Source organism: Mus caroli, unplaced genomic scaffold, assembly GCF_978045245.1.
Source record: "Mus caroli unplaced genomic scaffold, Mus_caroli_1 scaffold_13, whole genome shotgun sequence".
Classification (NCBI taxonomy): Eukaryota; Metazoa; Chordata; class Mammalia; order Rodentia; family Muridae; genus Mus; species Mus caroli.
In genome coordinates, this window is record NW_028227268.1 from 19,091,787 (window position 1) to 19,104,965 (window position 13,179).

The 13,179-nt window shown below is 44.7% G+C and overlaps 1 long non-coding RNA gene across 10 annotated transcripts; it reads left to right on the top strand.

Annotated features, from left to right (window-relative positions):
- Positions 1 to 92: 92 nt before the first annotated feature.
- On the top strand, positions 93 to 10,433 carry LOC110305804 (uncharacterized). Of its 10 annotated transcripts, none has more exons than XR_015044945.1 (7): positions 93 to 341; positions 418 to 502; positions 1,072 to 1,233; positions 2,220 to 2,294; positions 3,043 to 3,248; positions 5,202 to 5,396; positions 6,156 to 10,433. It is a non-coding gene; the product is annotated as an uncharacterized LOC110305804 (long non-coding RNA). The 10 variants fall into 10 exon arrangements; XR_015044948.1 differs by having other exon boundaries at positions 7,768 to 10,433; XR_015044946.1 differs by having other exon boundaries at positions 2,082 to 2,294; positions 5,202 to 10,433.
- Positions 10,434 to 13,179: the final 2,746 nt, after the last annotated feature.

A 13,179-nucleotide genomic window follows, 5' to 3' on the forward strand; every position in this document is an offset into this window, starting at 1 on the left:
TTTTGTAGTTTGTATGAAGAAATCTGCCACTAAGGGTGGCTTGTTTTCAAGAAACTGTACCGATGTGGACTACAAAACCCAGAAATCATGAAGGGACGCTGCCTTGGGAGGAGCGGGCAGCAATTCCGGAAGCCCCTAGGTTCAGCCGCCCTCTGAGACGAAGGGCGCTGTACGCCTTACAGGGTGGTCGCGGGGCATGCTGGGAGTTGCAGTTCCATGTTGAATTAGAGTTTCGCAAGTAAAGGGCTTGCAAAGTCCAAGGTTTTCAGGCCACCCTTGGTAATCAACGGGCCACAGGTGAGCCGTTATCGGCTAACGTTAAGGACCGTTACCATTCCTGGGTAAGTGAAAGACACTGAGGTCCATGGCTGCGATTCGTCAGGAGCTCAAATGCCCTTACAGAGGACTTTCCTACAGGTTTGCTCTCGGCTGCCTTCCCTACTCCAGCCTTTAAGGAGACCTGGGTCTTTGGAAATCTAAAACCGGGAGGCAGTGCATTGAGGTGTGTGGAACCCTGCCCCCGAGCCAAAGACTTGATTGCTTGCAGGCGAGGCTTACCATTTCTTGGCTTCTAGTTTTGCACTGCGCTCTTCTTAACATTTCCCTTTGATTCTCCTCTAGAGCCTTCCATAACAAGTCTTTTTTTTTTTATTAAGATTATGATAATTACACCATTTCCCCACTTCCCCTTTCCTTCCTCTAGCCCCTCCCATATACACCCCCACCTTGCTCTCAAATTCATGGCCTCTTTTTCTTTAGTTGTTGTTACATATGGGTGTGTGTGTTTTCTTAAATATATAAATATAGCCCGTTCAGTAAGCATAACGTTGTATGCAAATGATTTCAGGGCTGGTGTGCCTGGGAAGAACTATTCCCTCCCCCATTTTTAGCTTTCCTTAATTGCCTGTAGTTCTTAGTCTGGGGTTGAGGCCTCAGGAGCTCCCTACTCCCAACACAAGACTTTAATGAGCACTTACACACCAGGCTCTGGCGTAAGACTTTTTGTACATGAATTCCTATAGTTTTAACAAGCTTAGAATGTGTTATGCCATTATTATTCCTTTTTCACAGATGAAAAGACTGTTCCAGAAAAGTTGGTACATTGTTTGTAGGCGGCAAAATCTGTCTATAAATGTGTATCTGCCTACTCTGTGCCCTCTGTAAGGCTTCACCATCACACCAGTCACACTGTTGGATCCAGGCAACTGCCAAGGAAGAATCAATTATAGCCAGGTAAATGCAGCATCTATCTGAGAATTGCCTGAATGCTTCTGTCCCTCTGGGCTTCGTCCTGTAACTAGCTAATCTAATCATAATCCTGAGAAGATTGCCCAAAGACAAGGGCTCGGAGCCTTCCTATTTGTGCTGAGTATGCTGAATGGTGAGAGACTGGGTCTTACCATCAGAGAGCGGCAAGGCCGAAAAGGGAAATGACCTTTGCCTTGGTAACACTGAACAAGGGAAGAAGCAATTCCTTTTCTGACTCACAGAAAACAACAACAACAAAAAACTGCAGAGCTAAATATAGCCAACTCATCTTACTTGAGTGGCAGGCCCAAAGAAGTAAGACTCCAAAGATGCAAACACTCCTTGGTCATTTCTGTTTGATTTCGGAAAGCAGTCAAAGCTGCCCACTTGGGCTCAGCTGTCTCTTCAGGACCATATTCGCATTAGGGCCTCGTGGTAGAGAACATGCCTAGCATGCATAAGGCCCTGAGTTCACTATGCACTACTACCTCCAGCATATTACATGTATTCCTGTGTGCATGTGTGTACATGTTTGCATGCTTGCACTTTGACCCACTGAGCTGTCTCACCATCTGGAGGTTAACTTTTCTTTTTCCTTTTTCTTTCTTTCTTTTTTTTTTTTTTTTAAAGATTTCTTTATTATGTGTAAGTACACTGTAGCTGTCTTCAGACACTCCAGAAGAGAGCATCAGATCCCATTATATATGGTTGTGAGCCACCATGTGGTTGCTGAGATTTGAACTCAGGACCTTCAGAAGAGCAGTCAGTGCTCTTAATAGCTGAGCCATCTCTCCAGCCCGAGGTTAACTTTTCTATTGTCTCCTTTAACTCAGATGCTCTTGTAAAGTAGACACGGGAGGGGACTTGAAGAAAACTACATGTTCCCAAACTCAGTGATACTCAATTGCAAAGCTTGAACGAGAACTTAATCTCTTCTAATTCCCAGACCTGTGTTGTTGGCTTTTGCACAGACATGGTTTATGGTCAAGAAAGAAGGAAGATGTGGGTTTCTGAGGGTCCTGCCATTCTTGGAGTTCACAGCTAAGGTACAACATTTTGCTTTGCCAGCTGTGATGGTTCTTGTGACCCTAGGACTGTGGGCAGAGGAGGGAGGATTATAGCAAGTTTGAGGCCACCCTGAATTCCATAGGACTTTTCTGGCCTCTGTGGGTACCAACATAAATGTGTACAAACCCACACACATATATAAACATACACATAATTAAAAACAATAATAATAATAAAACATCTTTTAAAGAAGATTTCACAGCTAAGCCAGGATCGCAAGTTTAAGGTTAGCCTGGGCTAGCTAATGAAACTTTGTTCTCAACAACAAAAACAGATAGTACTTATAAATGATCACCTTTTGATTTATTGGGGCCAGGGGACAGGATGACAACAGCCCCAGCAATAGAGTCCAGGCCCTTAGACTGGGGAAAGGGGTCCTGCGGGAAATGACAGCTGAGCTGAGTTTTCATAAGAAAAGCACACCCAGTAGGGCAGTGGTGATGCCCTTTAACCCCACGTATTAGCCAGGGTTCTCTAGAGTCACAGAACTTACGGAATGTCTCTATGGTGAGGCAGTTTATTGTGATGACTTACAGTCTGTCGTCCAATTATCCCAGCGATGATCAGCTTGGATGGAAAGTCCAAGGATCTAGTAGTTGCTCAGTCCCACGAGGCTAGGCGTTTCAGCTGGTCTTCTATAGAAGTGGGTTCCAACAGATGTGCTGGCTAGTAAGTACAAGCAGGCGAAGAAGACTGAATCTTCCTTCTTTCAATGTCCTTATGTAGGTCTCCAGCAGAAGGTGTGGATCTGGGATTTGCTTGTCCCAGGCTGACCTTCAACTCAGAGATCTCCTTGCCTCAGTCTCCTGGAATTAAAGGTGTGTACTACCTTGCCTGGGCCTAAGCTTTTTATGGCCACTATGCCTCAAGATCTCCATGCCAAGATCCAGGTCAGAAATTTGTGTCTTCCAGCCTCAAGAGGGAGATCACAGGTGAGCCCTCCAATTCTGGATTGTAGTTCACTCCAGATATAGTCAAGTTGACAACCAGGAATAGCCATTACACCCCAACACTTGGGAGGCAGAGGCAGGTAGATCTCTGAGTTCAAGGAAAGCCTGCTCTACAGATTTACACACTAGGCAGGGCTACACAAAGAAACTCCGTCTCGAAGAGCAAAATGAGCAAACAAACCTCCAGCTCATCAGGGTAGGTGTTCTAGGCAGAAGGAGGGTGCTATGTTTCACATTTCGTGTTACATGTTTTGAGGGAGACTGCATGTATATATGTGTGCAGATGCACGCACTCACAAATGTCCATAGACAGGCCAGAGAAGATGCCTTTCTCTGTCGCTTTCCACCTTATGTCCTTGAGAGAAGCTTTCTCCCTGAACCTGGAGCTCGCTCACTGTTGTCCGCTAGGTGGGCAGGCCAGAGAGAGCATGATCCGAAGTGTTCTGACGTTACAGGCACACACTGCCAGAGCCAGACTTTACATGGATGCTGTGTCACTTAATTTAATCCCCATGATTGCGAAGCAGATAATCGTTGCTGCTGTTGTTTGAGATAGGGTCTTAGCTGGGCAGTGGTGGCGCACGACTTTAATCCTAGCACTCGGGAGGCAGAGGCAGGCAGATTTCTGAGTTTGAGGTCAGCCTGGTCTACAGAGTGAGTTCCAGGACAGCCAGGGCTACCCAGAGAAACCCTGTCTCGAAAAACCAAAAAAATAAAAAGATAGGGTCTTAACTTTGGAGTCCTGGCCGTTCTGGAACTTGCTTTGTAAACCAAAGTGGCCTAGAACTCAGAGATCTCCCTGCTTCTGCTTCCAGCTGCAGGGATTAAAGGCATGGGTCACCATGCTGAGCACAGCATATCCCCCCCCCCACACACACACACACACATACTGAACCATCTCATATCCCAGGACAGAGCTTTTGCACTACCATAATGAATTCATAAAGCTGTAGGTTGGAGGATGAGGAACATACTGCAAGTCAAGACTGGAAGCTAGGTTATTGGTACAGGCCTGTCATCCCATCTGCTGGGGAGAGGGGGCGTAGTAGAACAATGCCAGCCTGCCAACTTAGTGAGACCCTGTGTAAAAATAACCAATACCACTGAACTAGGGAAAGTTCAGTGGTAAAGAATTTGTCTAGCATGCCTGAGATCCTGGGTTCCATTCTAAGTACTACAGGGGGTGGGGGAGTGGAGGGAGGAAGGGAGGGAGGGAGGGAGGGAGAACAGAGACAGAGACAAAGGTAATACTAGAAAAGTAGGAGAGGCCAGGCATGGTGGTGCACGCCTTTAATCCCAGCACTTGGGAGGCAGAGGCAGGTGGATTTCGGAGTTCGAGGCCAGCCTGGTCTACAAAGTGAGTTCCAGGACAGCCAGGGCTATACAGAGAAACCCTGTCTCGAAAAACCAAAAAAAAAAAGAAAAGTAGGAGAGAGTTAGGCTGAAGAGAGGTAGAATATGGACTTTAGAATAAAGTTTCCAGGAGGAAAAAGGCAGACTTTAGCATTCTTAAACCTTTATTTCTATTTTATGTATATAAGTGGTGTGTGTGTGTGTGTGTGTGTGCACGAGCACGCACATTACTTGAAGGAAAAGTCTGATTCCCCAGAACTGGAGTTACTAATGGCTGTGAACTGCTACATGCATGCTGGGAACCAAACTTGGGTCCTGGGATGTGGCCTCCCTTCCCCCAGCCTGGAACCTGCTTGCTCAAGGATGGAGCTACCTGCTCATTCGTCCTGCCACGCCTACTGCTGGAACCTGCCTTTGCTGCCTGGAGGCACACACGTGTTCGTCCTGCTACTGGACCCTGAGTTACTTGGCAGGATATTGGGTTCCCTCCCCCTTCCTTTATAACTGAGTGTCTGGAAATAGTAAAATTGAGCTTTGATCAGGATGTTGTCTTAGCTCCATTGTTTCTTCCGCCCCGTCTAGATTCCTCTCTTTTCAGCGAACTGCCATTCTCAGTTGAACCGTTCGTGTTGTGGACTGCGGGCAGGCCGCAACAGTTGGCGCCAGAACTGGGACCTGAAGAATGGCAGAGGGATGCTAAGAGAAACGACTGCTGTGTGGAGCTCCATAAGAAAGGAAAGGATCTTCGTATCGGAGGAGCATCGGAGCAACGGACAGGTACACATGCTAGCGCTAGCCTAAAATTTCAGTTTTGTAAAGTGTTGCTGAGGATGCGGTAGGATACGAATCAAGTTTGAATCAGTGCTGACCCAACACTGTTTCTGCTTGGGGTCAGTAGTTCGTTAATCGGAACTAGATACGGAGACAGGCGGTGTGCCGCAGCTTTTTAGAAAGCTGCTTAGGTGGAAGAAGGAAGGGTTCAAAGTCAGAAATTTTTTAGATAAGATAGATAGCTGTTGTCCATGGTTCAAAGAAGAAGAAATGATAGATTGTGGAACCTGGGAGAAAGTTGGTGAGGCCCTGAAGCGAGTTAGAGTTTGAGATTAAGCTTCAGAGGCTGAGTCTCTTAAGATATTTCTAGTTTAGATAATGATTAATGTGGTTCCTATCCTAAATAGTAAAATTTAAGATAAGATATAAAGCAATGCCTCTTTATTAAAGCGTTAAAGCTTGCTTTAATAGGTATTCATAGGTATTAATTGATATCCAAACTTCGTAATATGATAGTAATGCTTCTAATATTGATTTTAACAGTGATAAATTGTTTTAAACATAGGTTTTGCTTTCCCAAAGTTGTAGATATTATCCTAACCTTGCACAAAAACTTAAAAATTATGGTTAAAACTGCCATTGTTCCATTGACTGCAGCTTGCAGTTTGATTGCAAATTTAAGATTAATGCTCAGATTAAAAAGTATTTTACCGGGGGCTGGTGAGATGGCTCAGTGGGTAAGAGCACCCGACTGCTCTTCCGAAGGTCAGGAGTTCAAATCCCAGCAACCACATGGTGGCTCACAACCATCTGTAACGAGATCTGGCGCCCTCTTCTGGAGTGTCTGAAGACAGCTACAGTGTACTTACATATAATAAATAAATAAATCTTTAATAAAAAAAAAAAAAAGTATTTTACCTTTGAGTCAATACAGGGCTCTGGGCAGTCCCAGAGCGGCTTGTGGCCCTTTCTTTTGTTTTGCAAACAATGCCTAAAAAAGTTTTTCCCTGTGTTCAAGAAAATTTCTTTTTAACAGTGTTACAGATCTATTCAGATGTTTAAAATAATGCTTAAATTCAAAGATTTTTGCTTCTAGTAAACTGGTAATCACTAGAAAATTTTGCCTCTACGTATGGCTAATATAGCTTTACATTATGTAAGAAAAATGTTTATTGTTTCTGCTTCTTTACAAGAAGCCAAAAGTTTTAATCTTTCAGTATATATTGTTTCCTAAGTGGAAAGTATTTTATTAACTAATGCTTCTCAAGGGAAGTTTACCTTAAATCCTTGCTTGTCATTTTTCCAGTTTAGACTAGCTTCTAGCCTTTTAACTTTATGGCAATAGTACATCAGAGACTGTATATTCAGACTTAGTAAAATTAGTCATTTAATAGAGTCATAATGATTTTTCACTCTTCTTCAGTGTGACCAGCCATTCTAACTCAATCTTAGACTGGTCTAATATTCAGTTCAATTATTAGAGATTCCTATATTCTAAATTACCTAGCAAAGTTAATTCAGAGCATATCCCCCAAGGTCACCAAAGGCTCATCTTGCCTTCACCTTATTTGTCCTAAACTTTTTGCAAACTGACATTAAAGGTCAGTCTGCAGCGGAACGCCACTGGCACCCAGTTACTTCTAATTCTTATGCATTGGTAAAATGGAAGGACGCCCTGACTAATAAATGGAAGGGTCCAGATCCAGTTCTAATCTGGGGAAGAGGCTCGGTTTGTGTTTTTTCACGAGATGAAGATGAAGCACGGTGGCTACCAGAGAGATTAATTCGTCAGGTAAACACAGATTCTGTCTCTTCTCGTAAGTATCATTCTAAAGACTAAAATTCCTCTTGTGCTGGAAGTGGAAGCTCTCAGAAACACTGTTTTCCTCTGAGCCAAATCCCCTACAGGAGGCCGGAGATTAGCTTTAGTTTTACAATTTGCATCTAAATAAAGTACCTTGACTTCTCCAAACAGAAAATTTACATTGCTACACTCTCATTGTTTAGAATTCTTCCTTTTCTCAAGCAGGTCAATCTACATTCTCAGGTTCTCCGCCCCTAAGAGCAAACAGGTGGTACTGCTAATCTCCCTTCCAAGGACATCCCAGCATGTGGCTTTTCAGTCTAAGATAAGATTTAGATTTACCAGGAGAGCTAGGGAAGTAGAAATTTCATATATATTTACAGAGATTAGTTCTTATTTTGATAGAGATGGGCTTAGTCCCTTAGCTGGCCTCTGGCTTTTCACCCTTGCTGTTACTGCAAGGTGTCCTTAGTTCCTCAGGCTACTGGGAATAACAGAGATGAAGAGGAAAGACCTTCAGCTCCTATTTTAACCAAAATTAGTGATGTTAATACTGACATAATTTTTGTCTAGGCCTTGCTAAATCTGAGGTTGACAAGTCTCATAGAGACCGCGCATAACTCAGAAATGCGCTACTGATTCATAATCATATGAATACAGTATGGGTACTGCTTGGCGCAGGAGATTACTGCGGAGGGAAGGTTCAGCTTGACCGTTTCTGAGTTCCCTGTGCGACACACCTGATTTGAAAGAGGTTGGTATCTGACTCCAGCTAAAACCCAAAAATACTTAAGGCTCTGCCTCCCCTCCCCAAAAGATACCAAGAGCCACAGATGTGAGTTGTTATAATGCTCACGGGAGGAATCAGGTCAATGTCCACCCAAGTCAAGGTTAAAGGCCCACTCATCTATGGATGAAAAGAATCATTTGATCACCTCTGTTAAGCATTGCCTATTTAAACTTAATTAATAGGGGGGAGAGAGGTTGGAGACCTTGCTGTTGTAAGAGCAAGCCCTTCACTGCCTCCCACCCAAATAAAAAAGCCAACTGGCCTTGTACTAAACAGCTGGTCTTACCCCCTTCTCACTGTTTCCCCTGCCTGTCATCAAAAATTGCGGAGGATTATCAGCTCAGTGTTATTCTAAATTTGTTTAGTTAAACTCAGCCAGGGTTCCAACGCCCTACTTAAAATGCAAACAGGTAGCTACCTATTCAGCACTAATTAGCATTATAAAGTCAGAGCCTACAGCCCAGCGCTGCTATTCCGTCTGCTATTCCGTCAGTGCTTTAAAGACAGTCTTAGCCAAATACAGTTTACCATTAGAAAAGTTAGGGAAAGCCGGGCATGGTGGCGCACGCCTTTAATCCCAGCACTCTGGAGGCAGAGGCAGGCGGATTTCTGAGTTCGAGGCCAGCCTGGTCTACAAAGTGAGTTCCAGGACAGCTAGAGCTACACAGAGAAACCCTGTCTCGAAAAACCACAAAAAAAAAAAAAAAAAAAAAAAGAAAAGTTAGGGAATCCCACGGAAACAGGTTTTTTCTTTAGCCCTAAGAACTCAGGCAGAACTATTGAACATAGATAATTTTTCTGCCTCAGGCCACCCCCTTTTTTATTTTTGTTTTGTTAACGAATGGGAGGAAATGTGGCCTCCCTTCCCCCAGCCTGGAACCTGCTTGCTCAAGGGTGGAGCTACCTGCTCATTCGTCCTGCCACGCCCACTGCTGGAACCTGCCTTTGCTGCCTGGAGGCACACACGTGTTCGTCCTGCTACTGGACCCTGAGTTACTTGGCGGGATATTGGGTTCCCTCCCCCTTCCTTTATAACTGAGTGTCTGGAAATAGTAAAATTGAGCTTTGATCAGGATGTTGTCTTAGCTCCATTGTTTCTTCCGCCCCGTCTAGATTCCTCTCTTTTCAGCGAACTGCCATTCTCAGTTGAACCGTTCGTGTTGTGGACTGCGGGCAGGCCGCAACACTGGGAAAAGCAGCAAGTGGTTCTAACCACTAGGCGATCTCTCCTTCTTACGTATCCTAGGCTAGCCTTGAACTTGCTATGCATGGAGATGACCCGGAACTTCTGATCTCCCTTTGTCTACCTCCCAGTGCTGAGATTATAAATATGCATCACTATGTCCAGTTTATGTGGCACTAGAGACCCCGCCCAGGGCATTGTAGGTACTGCATAGGCACATTTCTGCAACTGAGCCATATCTCTAGCCCCATAAAACAGACTTTACATTTGGCTTTTAGAAGCTACTTAAACTCTGGACTTTCTTCATTGTAACTTCTAGGATTCTATACACACACACACACACACACACACACACACACCACCTCCTAAGCTAAACTGCAGATTTGCTTTGGTGTATGTGGTTATCCACCTCAAGAACTTATGTTGTATGAGGTGGGAGAACCGGTTGGATTTTCCTCAGTTCTGTGTATCCCTTAGGCCAGCACATACTTAAAATTTGCTGAGTGGGGCTGAGTGGCAGAACCTTTGTCTAACATGTGTGAGATCCTGGGTTTGTTTTCTGTCCCTAGAAACAAAGAAACAAAAGTAACAACAACAAAATTGTTAGATTTAAGCATGAGCAAGAGGTAGCAAAGAAGGGGTAGGGTTGTAGTGCTGACAAGTAAAGGACCAGCAGGGACACAGAGCACATGCCAGGGGTGTGTGTGTGTACCAGGGACACAGAGCACATGCCAGGGGTGTGTGTATGTGTATCAGGGACACAGAGCGCATGCTGGGCTGTGTGTCTGTACAGCACTTTCTTGCTAGCATCCCATCCTGTTGATCCATGCCACCTGCTATCACTGTCAGTCTTCATTCAATGGTTTGTCTGTCCAGTGTCGATGCAGCTTAGGGTGGAGTTGGGACCTTAGATGGGATGTTTGAACACAGAGCTGGGCATGAATCATATTATCTGTCCTTCCTCTTGCACAGGGCATCATTTGAGTGGAAATATATGTGCAGTGATGAACTGGCCAAGCTACAAAGGCTGTGAGGCCAGCTAAGGAGTTTGGACTTTGTGAGAACCCAGGGGACAGTTATGCTTTTAGCAGCCTTCTCTCTCTCCCTCTCCCTCCCCCTCCCCCTCTCCTTCTCCCTCTCTCTCTCTTTTTTCTTTTTGAGACAGTATCTGGATGTAACTCTATGGGTAGCCCAGGTTAGATTCAACTCATGAACCTCCTGCCCAGCCTCCTGAATACTGGGATTACAGACACATACTGCCATACCCAGCCGTGAAAGGTTTTAAATAAAGAATGAATATTAATGGTATTTGTAAAATGTGGTATAAGTTTGTGTATTAATATTTATTTAAAGTAAACATGGAGAATAGATTTAGTTTTAGGAAATAGAAGTGGAGTCATTTTTAATGGCCTCTTCATACAAAGCTTGAAGCTGTGTGATCTGTTAGGCTAGATGCTAAGTAAGGGTCCAGATGGAACTAAATCACTGTCAGGATGAAACGAGATCATGGCCTAAGTTGGGGTCAACTCAAGGGTTATTGTCACTCTCTTGAATACTGGGAAGTCGGTGGGTTGAAAGAGTTGTTGATGGCATCGCCTCAGAACTACAAAGGTTGAGACTGAGGAGTTGGCTCAGTGAGGTCGAGTGCTTGCTTGCTCTGCAAACCTGAGTTTGAACCCTCAGCATTCATGTATTCATGGAAAAGGCCAGGTATGGCTGCATGCATCTTTAACCCCAGCACTGTGGTGGGGAGAGAGACTGCCCAAAGGGAACAAGAGTTTCTCTGTGTAGCCCTGGGTGTCCTCGAACTCACACTAGATCCTAAGTTGGCTGGCCTCCAACTTAGAGATCCATCTGCCTTTGCCTCCAGAGCACCAGAATTAAAGGTGTGGGCTACCACCAGCAGGCGCTGTAAATCAATTGTTACAGGGCAGAGACTGAGACTCTAGAGCTGGCTTTATAGAATAAGAGATTTAGTCTTCTTTGTCCCCTGCCTTAGAACCAAGAGAGCTGTCTCCTAAGCAAGAACTTTCTTCTGAAAGTGAACTTCAGTGATAGCAACAAGCTGTCTTGGTGTAGGGAGTTATTCTGTGGCTCTGTTCCAGGAAATATTCCCCAGGCATGCTAATGCATACAAGCAAAGTGAGTCAGAAGAAAAGAAAAAAGACATAAGGTATGAGGGCCTTTGTCGGGAAGAAGAAAAGTTTCAGGAAGACACGGGAAAGGGCTGGCAAGATAGTTGAGAGGGAGAGGAACTCACTACCAACTCTGCAAACTGGAACTGAACCCCAGAATCCACAGGGCAGAAGGAAAGAGCCAACTCCTACAAGTTGTCTTCTGACCTTGAAAACACACACACACACACGAACCCCAAATATTTCAAGAAAAACATGTTTGAGGGTGAATTCTAAGGTACTGGGCAAGATGCATACATCTAAGTCTGGTTAGTAGAGATGGTGGAGGAGGCTCACACCCTGTCTGCATGTGGGGAGCACAGGGCCCATTTGATTGTGAGATGAACTCTTATTTGCAAGTTCAAGGCCAGTCTAGGCTGCATAGCTACTGTGTTGGGGTGGGTGAAAGGATAGATGCCTTTCGTTTGGAGACAGCATAAGCATCCTTGGCCTAAAAGGTAAGTGGAGAGTTTCCAGGACTGGGATTTAGACAGCGGGTAAAAAAACTGGCATTCTTCCCACTCCCTAATTCTTTCCCTAATTTATTTATTGTATATCTATCTACCTGTCTATACTGGAATTGGCACTTGGACTCCAGGCCAAGTGTTCTAGCACTAAGCTACATTCTTAGCCCTTTAACATTTTTATTTGAAAATGGAGTCTCTAACTTCCTCAGGTTGGCTCTGAACTCAGTCTTGCCTAGGCAGACCTTAGCCTTTTGCTCCTTCTGCCTCAGATTCCCAAGTAGCTGGCTGGCATTACAGATCTGAGTTGCCAGGCCAGGCACCCTACTCTTCTAACCCCCCATCCCCTCCCTGTCTCTTTTATGTGTGTTCCTTTGAGACAGAGTCCCATGTGGTCCAGAACTGGCCTGATTGCTTGAACTCACTCTGGAGTTGAAGCTAGCCTTCGAATTCCTGATCCCTCTGCCTCAGTCTCCAGAAGGCTAAAGAAAGTACAGATTCTAGTCCGTTTACTCAACTCTCTAAGGAGAGAGGAAGAAACAGGGGCCACCACTCAAAAGACTATGCACAGCATGCAGATTTCCAGCCCATCGGGAGCCCCTTTGTTCTATAAAAGCCCTTCTTGCCCCTCCCCATACATATTTGAGACACAAAGGTGTCCTCTATTTTCCTTAAAGCCAACCCTGTAAATCTACTTCCTGGCAGTAATTTTTGTCACCTGTTTTTGTTTTTGTTTTCCATAGAGAAGTGAATATGAACCTTATAGTCCAGTAACAAAGTATGAGTGAGAATCCCTGGATATAATAATGGCTAATCTATTGCAGCTGCCTGGATTTCCTGTCACAATGCCGCCTGTTGTGGTGATCATTTGCCTGTAAGTGTGGCTAGCTAGCCCACAGCATGGGAAATAACTAACCATCCTTAGCAACCACATGAACTCCAATTCATACAAGTAACTTGAACTCGAATTCCAGATGGCATATATACTACTGTCAGGCCTGGGAGGCTCTGGGCGTCCTGTGCATACTTAGCCTTCTGCCTAGGAGCCACCTTTACTTTGCCGACTCTGGTATGGTGTACCCAGAGATTTGAGGTTGGTCCATTTTATCCAAAGCGTTCAAAAGCTATCAGTGTTCTGTGGCAACAACATTCACAGCAGATTAATCAAAACTGGCCAAATGCTTGAGCCAAAAGAGACCAGCATCAGTCCTAGACTAGGGGTTCTAGGACAAGCTGCGTTCCTTACAGATGAAGAAGGGATCCCTTAAGTACCAGTGACTGTGCCACTGCTGTGCTGAGTGTGCTGATGCACCATGACCGAGAACAACCTTGGGCTAAAAGGGTTTATCTGGCTCACATGTCCTGATTCACAGT